A 15695-nucleotide genomic window follows, 5' to 3' on the forward strand; every position below is an offset into this window, starting at 1 on the left:
ATATACCTGATCGTATACACACACTGGATGTTTTAAAGCACGTTATTCCAAACAATTTAGGAATGTTAGGTGATTTATGCCCTTTATGGAATAAAACACAACTCTGCGTCAACTACGTAATTTTCCATGGGAGTTTTGCCATGGATCCCCCTCCGGCATGCCACAGTCCAGGTGTTAGTCCCCTTGAAACAACTTTTCCATCACTATTGTGGCCAGAAAGTGTCCCTGTGTGTTTTAAAATTCGCCTGCCTACTGAAGTCTATGGCGGTTCGCCCGGTTCGCGAACATTTGCCGATGTTCGCGTTCGCTGTTCGCGAACGGCGAATTTTGGGTTCGCGACATCACTATCGATCATCCCTAATGGTAAGCTGTTATAATATTTGAAGAAAAAGAATTGGAATTGTATAAGGCAAGGCATGTGAGTGCCATTATTTGGTCATTATGTACTGCCTCATAACTTATTGTTGTGTTTCTTTATATTATTAAAGTATCGGAAGATGAATATATTGCCCTCATTCCTGATGAAGCAAGTTCTGTGCAATCAGTCTGAGAAACGCGGTGAATGAACGGGCGTCTGTTTGTTATTCATCCAATTTGATATGTACTGTATTTGTTATCACGCATGTCCTTATCATGTTGAATTTTAATATGTATTTTTGTAATAAATTTTGGCATTTTATCGCTCTTGCTTATCTCAATTACTTATATGCATCCATTCCTACAAAGTCCCATACTCCAATATGACAATGACTGGGTGCTGGGACCAGTCGGTCTGTCTTTGAAGTTTTTCACAAACATTTTGGGGGAGCAGTGCATATGGAGTAGTAGAAAAAAATATATTTGTCAATAGTTTTAGTTTTTTTATAATTATTAACTATTTTAATTTTTATTATTACCTTTTATTTTTATTATTTATTTTCACATTGCTATTGGAGGTTTAAAAAGTGACTGGTGTCAGTAGGGCAGTAGACAGTGTCAGTAGAATTGCTGTTTTTATTTTTTTAAATTTGTTTTTTAATATTTTCTTTTTACAGTGCCTCTAGGAGTGGTGCACTGGATAGCCTTAGCCGGGCACTTAGCAGTGTTAGTAGAGCAGTTAATGGTGTCAGAAAATTAATTTTTTCATTTAAGTTTTTCTACAAATGTATTTTTTATTTTAAATTTCAATTTTATTATTCATTTTTTTTTAATGCTTTTTATAGTGCTTCTTAAAGGGCAGTGGATCATGTTAGTAGGGCAGTGGACAGTGTAAGTATTTTTTTAATTGTTATTTAATTGTTTTATTTATAATACAAATGTATTTTTTTTACATTTCATTTTTTTTGTTAGGGATGTGGATCATGTCATTAGGGCAGTGGACATTGTTAGTTGTTGTTTCATTTTATGTTATTTTTTCTATAATTTTTTTTTCTTACAATCTAATTTATTTTATAGTTACATTTTGTATTTGTTGCATTTTTAACCACTTTACCACCGGAGGATTTTGCTGTCTTACGTCCAGGCCACTTTTTGTGATTCGGCACTGTGTGACTTTAACTGACAATTGCGCGGTCATTCAACGCCGTACCCAAACGAAATTTAGGTTATTTTTCCCCACAAACAGAGCTTTCTTTTGGTGGTATTTGATCACCTGTGCGATTTTTACTTTTTGCGCTATGAACAAAAAAAGAGCGAAAATTTTGAAAAAATAACAATATTTTGCACATTTTTTTTATATGAAATTCCCCCCAAAAAAATGTAAAAATCAAAATTTTTTATCATTTTTGGCCAATTTGTTTTCTGCTACCTATGTTTGGTAAAAAAAAATCACAATAAGAGGATTTTGATTGGTTTGCGCAAAATTTATTGCGTTTACTAACTAAGGGAAAGATTTCTGTCATTTTTGGTGTTTTTTTTAACGAGTAATGGCGGCGATCTGCGATTTTTTTTTTTTTGCGGGACTGTGACATTGCGGTGGACAGATCGGACCCTTGACTGACATTTTTGACACTGGGGGTACCAGTGACATTACTACAGTAATCAGTGCTATAAATATGCACTGTTACTGTAAAAATGACACTGGCAGGGAAGGGGTTAATTTTATTGGAGAGGGAGGGGTTAATGTATGCCTGGTGCTTACTAACGTGTGTGGGGGGAGGTGACTGAGTGACACAGGCACAGATCGCAGGTTCAGCTATGCTGAACCCTGCAATCTGACCCTGCCTGTCACTTAGGAGATCCGCCCGCTTTGTTTACACAAGCGGCCGGATCTCCACAGTCGATTCCCCGATGATCGGGGAAGAGCGGCGGTGATCACCACCGATCCTCCCCTGGCCCGACTCCCGCTGTGACTGAACACAAGGGGAGGAGTCCAGCGACGTAGGCATACGTCGCTGGACGATAACGAGCCACATTGCTGCAGCAGCAGCAATGTGAGCGTACGTAAAGTGGATAAAAAATGCTCTTAGGGGCATTGGATGGTGTCAGTAAGGTAATCATCAGAGTAAAATAGTGGGAATTTGTTACACATATGTTTGTCACATTTCAGTTGCAGCTACTAGGATTTTGATATTTAGCGCAGTTTTTTCTTTTCCCAAATCATCAGAGTCAGTAGAGTAATGGACAGTGTAAATTTTTTTTTTTTTTTTTTAAATAATTGGTCAGTTGAACAATGCTTTTCTCAAAAGTTTTATATTTTTATTTTATTTTTTAAATTTTTTACAATCTTATTTTACATTTTGTTTTACAATGTCAGGAAGGGGTTGGTGTCAATTGGGCAGTGGACAGTGTCAGTAGAAATTTGTTATTATTATTTTTTTTTAATATTTTATAAAAAAATATGTTGTTTGTTTTTATGATTTTTTCCCGCAGTGCCTCTGAGAGGGGCACAGGGGATGGTCTCAGTGGAGCAGTGATAGCAAACCAGTTAATTGTGTCAGTGTTTTTTTTTTTTGTTGTTGTTGTTTTTTGTTTTTTTCAATTTATTTTTCTCTATAAATGTACTTTTTTTTGTTTTAAAATTTTATATTTTTAATTATTTTAAAATGTATTTTTTAATTTTTTTCACAGTCCTTTTTTCATAATATCTTTTACAAGTCTATTTTGGGAGATTGGACAGTGTCAGTAGTTTTATTTTTTTAATTTTATTATTTTTTACATTTTTATTATTATTATTATTTTTTTACATTGATTTTTTTGTATGAACAATGTCAGTATTTTTTTTTCTAGGATTTTTGACAGTTTATTTTTTCAGTGCTTCTGGAAGGAAGTAGTGGACTGTGTCAGTAAGGCAGATGACAGTTTCAGTAGAGCAATGGACAGTGTCAGCATATTTTACAGTTTTGTGTATTTTTTTTTATTGTTTTCTTTTTTGGAATTTGTTTATTTTTTTTTCACAATGCTTTTTTGGGGAGGGGTTAGGGCGGTGTATCAGTTCATAGGGGTAATGGACAGTGTTGGTATATGTGTGTGTGTGTATATATATATATATATATATTCTTTCAATTTTATTTTTTTATTATTTTTTTCAATTAATTTTTTTATTATTTTTTTCTTAATTATTTGTATTGAGGGTAAAGTGGACAGTGTCCATATTTTTTTATTTTACTTTATTATTTTTACAATTTTATTTTATTTTATTTTTTATATTTATTTCATTTTTGGGGAGGGGTCAGCTCAGCACTTATCCACATAACAGTGGAGTCAGCTTGAAGCAATGGGAGTGGGGGAGGGGATGAAAGAAAACATTCCCCTCTACATATAGGAATCACAGGAGAGGAGTGGGAGAGGGGAGTGCCAACATTTCTCCATACAGAACATTGAGCTCAAAAGCAGAGGGGGCAGTGCAGGGCAGGGGGGGGGCGGGGCAGTAGGATGGGGCGTGTCATCACTTCTCTACACAGAGGACATATTCAGGTGAAAACATTTGGGGGAGGGGTGAAAGTGAAGGGGGAGTGTCAGCAGTTTTTACATTGAGGACTCAGCTTACAGCAGAGAAGATGGGGGAGGGGCCATGGTAACACTTCTCCTATAAACAATGGAGTCAGCTTGAAGCAATGGGAGCGGGGGAGGGGTGTTCCTACAGAGGAGTCAGCTCACAACAGAGAGGGCGGGGTAGGGGGAGAGGCATGTCAGCTGTTTTCTACATGGAGAAGGGAAGTTACAGCAGAGTGAATGGGGGAGGGCACTTCTCCTTTGCTGAGATAATCCCTCCCCCTCACAGGTGTGACATATGAAGATGCTGATTGGACAGCATGATTATTGCACAGCTGTGCCTTAGGCTGCCCGCAATAAAAGGCCACTCTAAAATGTGCAGTTTTATCACACAGCACAATGGCACAGATGGAATGTCCACCACAGCTCTTACCCGGGAATTGAACGACAGTGGGTGGAGTCAGTAGTTGATTTTTTTCTCTTTTTTTTAACAATTCTTTTCAGGGAGGAGGGGTTAGGACAATGGATTGTGTCAGCAAGGCACTGGGCAGTGTCAGTAGCTTTTTTTTATTTTTGTTTTATTTTTACATTTTAATTTCTATTATTTATTATAGATATTTATTTCACAATGCATGGGGGATGGGCAGTGGATGGTGTCAGAAAATGAAATAAGGAAAATAAATAACTAATAATGCTGTCCACTTTCCTTCTATTATGTTTCACAATTTTATATTTTAATTATTTTTATTATTTTCTTTTTTAAATCATTTTTTAACAGTGTCTCTGGGAGGGTGGCAATGGATGGTGTCAGTAGGGCAGTGTGCAGTGTCAGTAGTTTTTTATCTGTATTTAATTTTTTTTTTTTTTTTACAAATGCATTTTTTTTATTCAATGTAATTATATCTTTTTTTTTTTTTTTTTTTTTTCAAAAAGGTTTTTTGGGGACCAGAGGATGGTGTCAATAGGGCAGTAGACAGTAATTAAAAATATAAAAATGTTTTATTTTTATAATATTTATTTATTCATCATTGTTTTTACAATATTTTTGGGGGAAGAGGGCGGTGTCAATAGAGCACTGGATGGTGTCAGTAAGACAGTTGAAGGTGTCAATAGTTTTTTTTATTATTATTTTATTTATTTTTTATAATTTTATTGTTTAGTTTTTTTAACCGCTTGCCGACCGCCGCACGACTATTTACTGCGGCAGTCAGCCCCATACAGGCAAAGTGACGTAGGACTAAAAGTGCCAGAGAGAGGTTTGGCCGCCGGGTGCGAAGGCGGTCTCCTCACTAGTGGCAGCGGATGTGTTGACCGTCACACTGGCATGTAGCGCCAGCAGTAAATAGTCGGTGTCACCCGTCAATCGTGGGAACATGGTGACAATGAACATCAGAGCCCCAATGTCCATACAAAAACAAGGAAGCTATAAAAGTAGCTGCATTTTCCCAGAGGACTTTATATGAGGCACCACACTTATCAAGACAAAATAATACATACCATATAGTTCAAGTAATTTTATTAAACAAATGACAAAATTTGTATTGTCCAGTCCAGTACAACAGGATAGACTGATTAATAATAGCATATAATAATAAAATCCCACATAGGTGTAGGGGGTCAGCCCCTTGAATGACTAAACTCCATTACACTGTACTTCTATTAAGAAAGTCCCACAGACTGTCATGCATATTTCAGCCACAAGATGTCACTGTTGTTGTTAATGAGAATAAGCCACAGTTGTTGTTGTTGCTTTAAGTGAGGGAATCTTTCTGGAAAGGAGGAGGAAGCAGGAAGTTCCTGGGACGGTGTGGTGTTGTGTCTCGATGGCTGTGCTGAGCTGAGAAAAGGGACGGTATGCGGTGGCCTTGAGGGGGCATATAGACTGTATAATCCAGGGACAGAGCAACAGGATCCTGCCAGAGGAGACAGAGCTGAACTGTGGTACTACTGACTGCAGCTGAGAACCAGAGAAAGAGAGGAGAGAACATCCCAGAGCACCTCAAGCAAGTTACAGAGCAAGGAGCCAGACTGCAGTGACCTCCAAGTGACAGAACAAGATAAACAACCTGCAAAGAAACCCAGACCAGTGCATAAGAGACTGCAGCTACAGACAGCAAGGAACAGATCCAGAGACCTTACTGCATCCACCATCACGGAGACTGAGATAAAGCAGCTGTACCTACAGAACTGTGAGTGTGCACCGGTGCTAACCTGTGGAAGGGCATAGAGCAGGTTTCTGTAGACAGAGCGTTGCAGCAACGTGTCCCGGTTAGCGGGAATCAGATAGGATCATATAGCAGAGTAGCCTGTATTCCTGTGTGTGCGTTGGCGGGAGCGCCATTTTATGTATCACGTTGCAGTTAACTTTGCTGTAAACCTATGTAATCTGTTATTACTGTTAACATCATTCTCCGGCCATTATACTCTGTTGGTTAATAAAGCCGGTTTCTGCTTCAGCCTCATTGTCTGCTGTACCGTACTTGAATTCTGCATTGCGGTCCCCTACTCCTCTGGCCGCTACATAGGCATATACATGAAAACCATGATAAAAGCCCATCATATACAAAGTATAATTCGCTTCCTCAGGGGTGGATGCACATCATGCATCTATAAAGTAAAATCATAGTGTAAGTAATGTATATATACATATATTGAGTATTTAGACTGTATCAGCTTCCTCGTTTTTGTATAAATGTGGGGGGCGTGGCTTGTGAAATGATTACAGAGACCTGTGATCCTATATAGAAGGATCACAGGAGCTCTGTGATCATTGCAGAGAAAAGAAGGGTCAGCTGTGTTCACAACACCTGCCAGTCCTTCTCTCTCAGCGAAGAGTGATCGCGGGTGTCAGGCGGCAATCGGAGTGCATCGGAGTCCCCGCTGCCGAGTGGGGGGTCGCCCCCTAGCTGCAGGCGTGCGACCGACATATACCTACATGGGTTCGCACAGTAGGACCGTCCTGCCGCACATAGTGGCAGCTTGCCCAGGGAGCTCAATAGCTCAAGTAGCAGTTTAGCTGCGGCTAAAATTAACAGCAGATAGCAGTGGCTACAGTGCCTCTACAATGCAATAACATTCTATCGGCAGCCGCAGTTATTTATGCCTGTTTGCACAACCAGTTAGCACCTGTTTTTAACCCTTTCGCTGCCAGGCCCTGTGTTCCACTTTTAAACTCTGCTGGCCAGACCATTTTTGAAAATTTTCCTTTGCTTTTTTTTATTTTTCACTTATAGCGTTTAGAGTTTGTAAAAGATCCCCCAAACCATACATATTTTCTGAAAGCACATGACCAGTAGAATAAAAAGAAGGTGCTACTGATTTATAAGGTCCCAAGATATTTGCTTAAATGTTTATTAAAAACAATATTGTTGCTAAAAATCCACTAAAATCATTATTTGCAGATAAAAACACACCAAATTTTACAAAATTTCTACTAAACATACAAGTTTAACCGCTTGCCGACTGCGCACAGTATATTTACTGTGGCAGTCAGCCCCTCACAGGCAGAGCAACGTAGGTCTACGTCACTAGCCTGTGAGGCTCTGGGGAGCGAGCGCGCGCTGCCGGAGGCACGCTCCCGCGCGGTCACGGACGCCCCCGCGCGCGTGTGACCGGCGGACCCGATGTCCGCCGGTCACTCGGCGATTGTCGGGGGAGAGGGAGAAAGTCAGGCGGCTTTCCTGACCTGTCATTCTTCTCCCCGGTGTAGAAACACTGATCACACAGTTCTACAATGTAGGACCGTTGATCAGTGTTCCTACACCTCAAGCCACAGCCAATCACAGTAAGAATCACGCCCCTAGGGACACACACAGCCCCTCCCTCTCAAATAAAGTTAACCCCTTCACTACCAGTGTATTTTTACAGTATCAGTGCAAATGTATAGCACTGATTACTGTAGAAATGTCACTGGTAACCCCAAAAGTGTCAAAAATGTCAGTCAAGGGTCCGATCTGTCCGCCCCAATGTCGCAGTACCGCAAGAAAATCGCAGATCGCCGCCATTACGCATTAAAAAAAACAACAAAAATGACAAAAATCTTTCCCTTTGTTAGTAAATGCGATAACTTTTGCGCAAACCAATAAAAATACGCTTTTTGCGATTTTTTTTTTATACCAAACATAGGTAGCATAAAACAAATTGGCCGAAAATGTTAAAAAATTTTGATTTTTACATTTTTTTGGGGGGGAATTTCATATAAAAAAATGTGAAAAATATTGTTATTTTTGCAAAATTGACGCTCTTTTTTTGTTTATAGCGCAAAAAATAAAAATCGCACAGGTGATCAAATACCACCAAAAGAAAGCTCTGTTCGTGAGAAAAAAAGGAAGCCAAATTCGTTTAGGTACAGCGTCGCACGGCCGCGCAATTGTCCGTTAAAGTCACGCAGTGCCGAATCGCAAAATACCCCCTGGTCTTTTAGCAGCCAAATCCTCCGGGGCTTAAGTGGTTAAACTGTATTAAGGTAATAAATTACAAACATTTGTTACTTTAAATTTGCGTCTTTTGCAAAATATTAAAAATGGAACAGACGCAAAAGTGTAAATATCCAAATTTCTCTAAAAATCTGAAGGTGTTCATTTTTCTCCTAGAGCTTTCAGAATTTGTGAAAGATCTCCAAAACTATACATTTTCTGAAAGCATACGCGGTCTAGAATAAAAAGAAGGTGCTACTGATTTGTTAGGCCACACAGAATTTGCGCAAATGTTTATCAAAGCAATATTTTCGTAAAAAATACACTAAAAGAATTACTGGCAGATAAAAACACAGCTAATTTTACAAAATTCCTGCTGAATTCCTACTAAATATAAAATCTTATCCTGTGTTGAGTTAATAAATAACAAATCTTTGTAAATTTTACATTGCGCCTTTTTTGCAAAATGGTGAAAAATGAACGTACCCAAAAATTTCTCTAAAAATCTGGAGGTTTTCATAGTTACATAGTTAGTGAGGTTGAAAAAAGACACCAGTCCATCCAGTTCAACCTATGATGAGTGTGTGTATAAGTTACTATGTCAATAGTAGTACATTGTATAACCCTGTATGTTGTGGTCGTTAAGGTGCCCATCTAATAGTTTTGCACCGCTTGTGGAAGAAAATTCCACATCCTTACCGCTCTGATGGTATAGAACCCTTTAGGCCACAGGTGGCAAACAAAAGGCCCGTGGGCTGAATCCGGCCCGCCGGGTATTGTGATGTTGCCCGTGGAGCGGCCGCCAGCCGCCAACTCCTGTTCTCGCCAGCTGCTTTCTGCTGTCACGGAACAAGTCTCCTTGGCAACAGGAGTAAACACACTCTCCTGCACTCTCCTCTTCCTCCTCTCCCTGGCTGTGTGTAGCTGAGCGCATGCGCTGTTGATTCAGCATAGTCTGTCAGTGGCAGAGGTACCTGGCGGCTCCAGTGGCTGTGTGTTCTAATCTGCATCAAGCAGCTGCATCTTGAGGGTGGGATTTCGAGGACTTGTAGCAGTAGTGGCCATGAAAGCATTCTGTAAATGCCATCTTAAATCAGGTAGGAGAGAGTACAGATGTGTGGTTTTCTTTGGAAGGTGGGGGGAGGGAGGAGATTTAAAGAGGTGTATAGAAAGATGTTTATAGGTGGGGGATGGGGCAGAGTGCTGGGTGCAGATGTCCGAACCCAGGATCAGTGGTGGAAATGAGATCTTGCACAGTGGGCACAGCGCACCTCTGAACCCTGCACTCTGTACATAGTAGACCCCTGAACCCTGCTCTCTGTACGTCGTTACCCCTGAACCCTGCTCTCTGTACGTAGCGCACCCCTGCCCTCTGTACATAACGTGCTGCTGACCCCTGTACTCTGTACATAGTGGACCCCTGAACCCTGCTCTCTGTATATAGCGGACCCCTGAACCCTGCTCTCTGTACATAGCGGACCCCTGAACCCTGCTCTCTGTATGTAGCGGACCCCTGAACCCTGCTCTCTGTACATAGCGGACCCCTGAACCCTGCTCTCTGTACATAGCGGACCCCTGAACCCTGCTCTCTGTACGTAGCGCACCTCTGAACCCTGCACTCTGTACATGGCGGACCCCTGAACCCTGCTCTCTGTATGTAGCGCACCCCTGACATCTGTACATAGTGAGCTGCTGAACCCTTCACTCTGTACGTAGAATAATCCTGAGGTAATACTGAACTCTGCACCGTGTACATAGTGCAACCCAGCTACAACTGGCCCTTTGATGGCAAACGCATTGCTGATGCAACCCAGCTACAACCGGCCCTTTGAGGGCAAACGCATTGCTGATGTGGCCCATGATGAAATTGAGTTTGACACCCCTGCTTTAGGCAATTTAGGTTAAACTGCTTTTCTTCTCATTTTACCAAATGGCCGTGAGTCCTTTTATATTCCCTTTCACTGAATAGTTTGTCGCCAGTACTGTATTTGTACATTGATATCATATCTCCTCTCAAGTGTCTCTTCTCCAGAGAGAATAAGTTCAATGCTTGTAGTCTTTTCTCAGAGCTGTGATCCTCCAGTCGCTTTATTAGCTTTGTTGCCCTTCTCTGGACTCTCTCCAGTTCCAGCACAGATGAAAGCGGTGCCCAGCATAGATGAAAGTCTAATGGCCTACAAGGGAAGGCTCAGCTGGGTGCAATACATTGCATCAAAGAGGGCACGATTTGGTGTAAAAATCCTACATGCTATGCGAATCGTCAATGGGCTACATTTGGAATTCAGTGATATACACTGGAAAAGGAACAAAATTTGATGAAAAATACAGCAATTATGGAATGGCAACATCTTCTGTTCTTTCACTAATTGAGCCATTGCTAAATCAGGGCTATTGTGTAACAGAAAACTTTTATGCATCTCCTGAACTTTATGAGGTTCTACAGTAGTGATGTCGCGAACCTAAAATTTGCCGTTCGCGAACGGCGAACGCGAACCTCCGCGAATGTGCGCAAACCGGGCGAACCGCCATAGACTTCAATAGGCAGGCGAATTTTAAAACCCACAGGGACTCTTTCTGGCCACAATAGTGATGGAAAAGTTGTTTCAAGGGGACTAACACCTGGACTTTGGCATGCCGGAGGGGGATCAATGGCAAAACTCCCATGGAAAATTAGGTAGTTGATGCAGAGTCAGGTTTTAATCCATAAAGGGCATAAATCACCTAACATTCCTAAATTGTTTGGAATAACGTGCTTTAAAACATTCAGTGTGTGTATATGATCAGGTATGATGTTGTATCAATCAGGTAGTGTAAGGGTTACGCCCGCTTCACAGTGACAGACCAAACTCTAACAGACCAAACTCCCCGTTTAACAGTCAGTCAGTCCGTCCATTTGCACAACCGCAAACTCCCCATTTGCACAAGGTTGGATACCAAGCTAGCCATGTCCCGTTCCTTGTCCTCACTGACGTCATTGAAGGTCTTTTCCTCCACCCAGCCAGCCACGTACAACACCAAGGGTCCCCGAAAGGTGACAACAAGCCCCCTGGGACGCCTGCTGTGGTTGGTCTTCCACCTCCTCAAAGCCACCTTCCTCCTCTGACTTCTCTTCTTCAGACTCCTCTCTCTGCGTTGCCACAGGTCCAGCAATCGACAACGACAAGGCTGCTTCTGGTGGTGATGGGGACCACAACTCTTCCTCTTCATGCTCATCTACGGCCTGATCCAGTACTCTTCGCAGGGCACGTTCCAGAAAAAACACATATGGGATGAGGTCGATGATGTTGCCTTGGGTTTGACTGACCAGGTTTGTCACCACCGAAAAAGGACGCATGAGCCTACAGCCATTGTGCATGAGCATTCAGTAACACGGCCAAAAAATACCCAGCTCCGCAGAGGCTGTCCTCTTTTTTTAAATTAAAAAAATCTGTTCTTATCAGTTTAATCCCTGTTACGTCCCCTATCAGGGGACGTGTATCGAATAGATTTTAGACAACCGCAAAGAGTTGTCAATAGTTGACACACTCATGACATAAATTTTATTCCTCTATGCGTCAATCTTGCTGTAGTGATGACTGTGCTCATGCGCACGTTCGGGAGATTGCAGGTGATGGCGGTTTTTCAAAGCTTATGGTCGTGCTGAGGTAGTTCAGTGACAATTAAGTGACCCAGAAAACAATGATTCTGCAGTGTGGGCCCATTGTTGGCCTAGTAGGCTTTAATGATCACGCAAGATGATCATAAAGAAAATTAATGTATTTTCTATGAAAAATTATCCAGCGGATCGCTTTTGATCTGTTCATAATGAAGCAACGACCTTATCATCTGGGGTGTGCCAACATTGCCAGCACACTCCTAGAGGTGATTGCTTCATTGTGATACGCAAGCCCCTTCACCACAACAAGGTAACGATCACGAAGGGGAATTGACACATGTATGTGCCTTTTTTTTGTTTTTTTGTTTTTTGCAGCCACAGTGTAGCACCAGAGGCCAGAAAAATTAAGCATGTACACATGCCTGAAAAAGTAGGTATTGTTGCAGCTGCTGCTGTAGCAGCGGCCGGAAAAATTGAGGTTTTTCAGGCAGAAAGTTCACTAAAACATTGCGGCTTGAACCGTAGTTGGTGGCGGAGAAGTCATGTAAGTCATCCGGCATGCAGAGATTAAATACAGCAGCATGTGGACCATTTTTTGCTCAAGGCATCTCATCAGGCCTTTTTTAGTCAAATGCATCCCCCACTGTCAGTCCCTTCGGGATCCATGCCTCATTCATCTTAATAAAGGTGAGGTAATCGAGACTTTTTTGACCTAGGCGACTTCTCTTCTCAGTGACAATACCTCCTGCTGCGCTGAAGGTCCTTTCTGACAGGACACTTGAAGCGGGGCAGGACAGAAGTTCTATCGCAAATTGGGATAGCTCAGGCCACAGGTCAAGCCTGCACACCCAGTAGTCAAGGGGTTCATCGCTCCTCAGAGTGTCGTTATCTGCAGTTAAGGCAAGGTAGTCTGCTACCTGTCGGTCGAGTCGTTCTCTGAGGGTGGACCCTGAAGGCCTGTGGCGATGCGTAGGACTAAAAAAGCTCCGCATGTCCTCCATCAACAACACGTCTGTAAAGCGTCCTGTCCTTGCCGGCGTGGTTGTGGTAGGAGGAGGATTACTTTCACCTCTTCCCCTGTTAGATTCCCGTTGTGCTGTGACATCACCCTTATACGCTGTGTAAAGCATACTTTTTAACTTGTTTTGTAACCGCTGCATCCTTTGCGACTGCCGGTAATTCGGTAACATTTAAGACACTTTCTGCTTATACCGGGGGTCTAGTAGCGTGGCACCCAGTACAGGTCGTTCTCTTTCAGCCTTTTTATACGAGGGTCCCTCAAAAGGCATGACAGCATGAAAGACCCCATTTGCACAAGGTTGGATGCTGAGCTACTCATGTCCAATTCCTTGTCCTCACTGATCTCATTGAAGGTCTGTTCTTCCCCCCCAGCCACGTACAACCCCACGGGTACCAGATAGGTGACAACGAGCACCCTGGGATGCCTGCTGTGGTTGGTGTTCCTCCTCCTCAAAGCCACATTCCTCCTCTGACTCCTCTTCCTCAGACTCCTCTTCCAGAGTTGCCGCAGGTCCAGCAAGCGATAAGGCTGTTTCTGGTGGTGATGGTGACCACAACTCTTCCTCTTCACGCTCATCTACGGCCTGATCCAGCACTCTTCGCAGGGCACGCTCCAGGAAGAAAACATATGGGATGATGTCGCTGATGGTGCCTTCGGTGCCACTGACTAGGTTTGTCACCTCCTCAAAAGGACGCATGAGCCTACAGGCATTGCGCATGAGCGTCCAGTAACGTGGCAAAAAAATACCCAGCTCCGCAGAGGCTGTCCTAGCACCCCGGCAGAGATGTATAGTAACGAAGTAGAACTACTTAACCACTTGCCGACCGCCGCAAGTACATATACTGCGGCGGTCAGCCCCTCACAGGCAGAGTGACGTATCGGTACGTCACTAGCCTGGGAGGGTCTGGGGAGCGAGCGTGCGCCGCCGGCGGCGAGCTCCCGTGCGGTCACGCACCCCCCCGCGCGTGTGACCGGCGGACCCGATGTCCGCCGATCACTCTGCGATCGTCGGGGGAGAGGGAGAAAGGCAGGCAGCTTGTGTAAACAAGCTGCCTGTCAGTTCTCCCTGTGTAGAGACACTGATCATACGGTTCTACTATGTAGAACTGTTGATCAGTGTAACTACACCTCAAGCCACAGCCAATCACAGTTAGAATCACACCCCTAGGGACACACACAGCCCCTCCCTTTCAAATAAAGTTAACCCCTTCACTGCCTGTGTATTTTTACAGTAACAGTGCATATATATAGCACTGATTACTGTAGAAATGTCACTGGTAACCCCAAAAGTGTCAAAAATGTCAGTCAAGGGTCCGTTATGTCCGCCGCAATGTCGCAGTACCGCAAAAGAAATCGCAGATCGCCGCCATTACGCATTAAAAAAAAAAACAACAAAAATGACAAAAATCTTTCCCTTTGTTAGTAAACGCGATAAATTTTGCGCAAACCAATCAAAATACGCTTTTTGCGATTTTTTTTACCAAACATATGTAGCATAAAACAAATTGGCCGAAAATGTTAAAAAATTTTGATTTTTACTTTTTTTTTTTTGGGGAATTTCATATAAAAAAATGTGAAAAATATTGTTATTTTTGCAAAATTGACGCTCTTTTTTTGTTTATAGCGCGTGATCAAAAAATTGCACAGGTGATCAAATACCACCAAAAGAAAGCTCTGTTTGTGGGAAAAAAAGGACGTCAAATTCGTTTAGGTACAGCGTCGCACGACTGCGCAATTGTCCGTTAAAGTCACGCAGTGCCGAATCGCAAAATACCCCCTGGTCTTTTAGCAGCCAAATCCTCCGGGGCTTAAGTGGTTAAGTACTGTACTTAAGTACCGAAATGCGGTATCTGTACTTTCCTAGAGTAGAATTTTTTTCTCCTACTTCTACTTTTACTTCACTACATTTTTTCGATGATTTCGATACTTTTACTTTTTTTTTTTGTGCTGCATCGTTACTCGTTACTTTTAAAAAAATTACCACTGCCAGAACAGTAGATGGCAGGTTGCATAAAGCTCAAAAAAATGTGTATAATGTCATTTGTAAATCAGCGCATACGAAAATAAAGGCTGTGTATAATAAAAGCTGCTATACCAAATGTTTCCAATAAAAAGAAAATATGAAACAAACAATTAAATGGTGCTACAGCGCTTAAAGTGCATCAAGAAACTACTAACAAACACAACTTGGCTGTGCGAATAAAGTGCCTGTGCAATCGATATAATATCATCGTTTCCCCCAGTGCCCTGCCCACACTCCACACAGTATCAAAAATAAAGTGACATGAATGTGCTAAATGCATACATATACAATATGTGCAAATTCAACAATCAGTTGAAGTCAGCCAATGACGAAACGCGTCAGGGCGTGAGTACGCTATCACCCCAACTACTACGTGCTGTCGGCGAGGTGGAGGCGGAAGTTCCCGAACGCTGACGAGAGCAACGGAGTGTCTGTAATATAGTGGAGCGGAGCGGAGTTAGGCGAGCGAGGCAGTTTGAGTGTCCGGGGAGTATCGGCGGTGTCCCGATCCAGGATTCATCTCCGGGGACGGTTTGGCACTGGTGAGCTATTGGCCGCACAGCTTCTGGTCATCTCCACTCGTTTACATGCCATATTTTTGTATTGAACATGTGAGTTTAATGTGAGGGGGATGGGGCTTGTTTTTTACAATAAAGAGTTTTAGAACTACTGCCTTATGAGCGTTTTCCCTTTATATATACACATGTGATGCCTCTCTGAGTATTCCAG

The sequence above is a fragment of the Pelophylax lessonae genome, assembly GCF_965119305.1.
Source record: "Pelophylax lessonae genome assembly, chromosome: 13".
NCBI classification, from domain to species: Eukaryota; Metazoa; Chordata; class Amphibia; order Anura; family Ranidae; genus Pelophylax; species Pelophylax lessonae.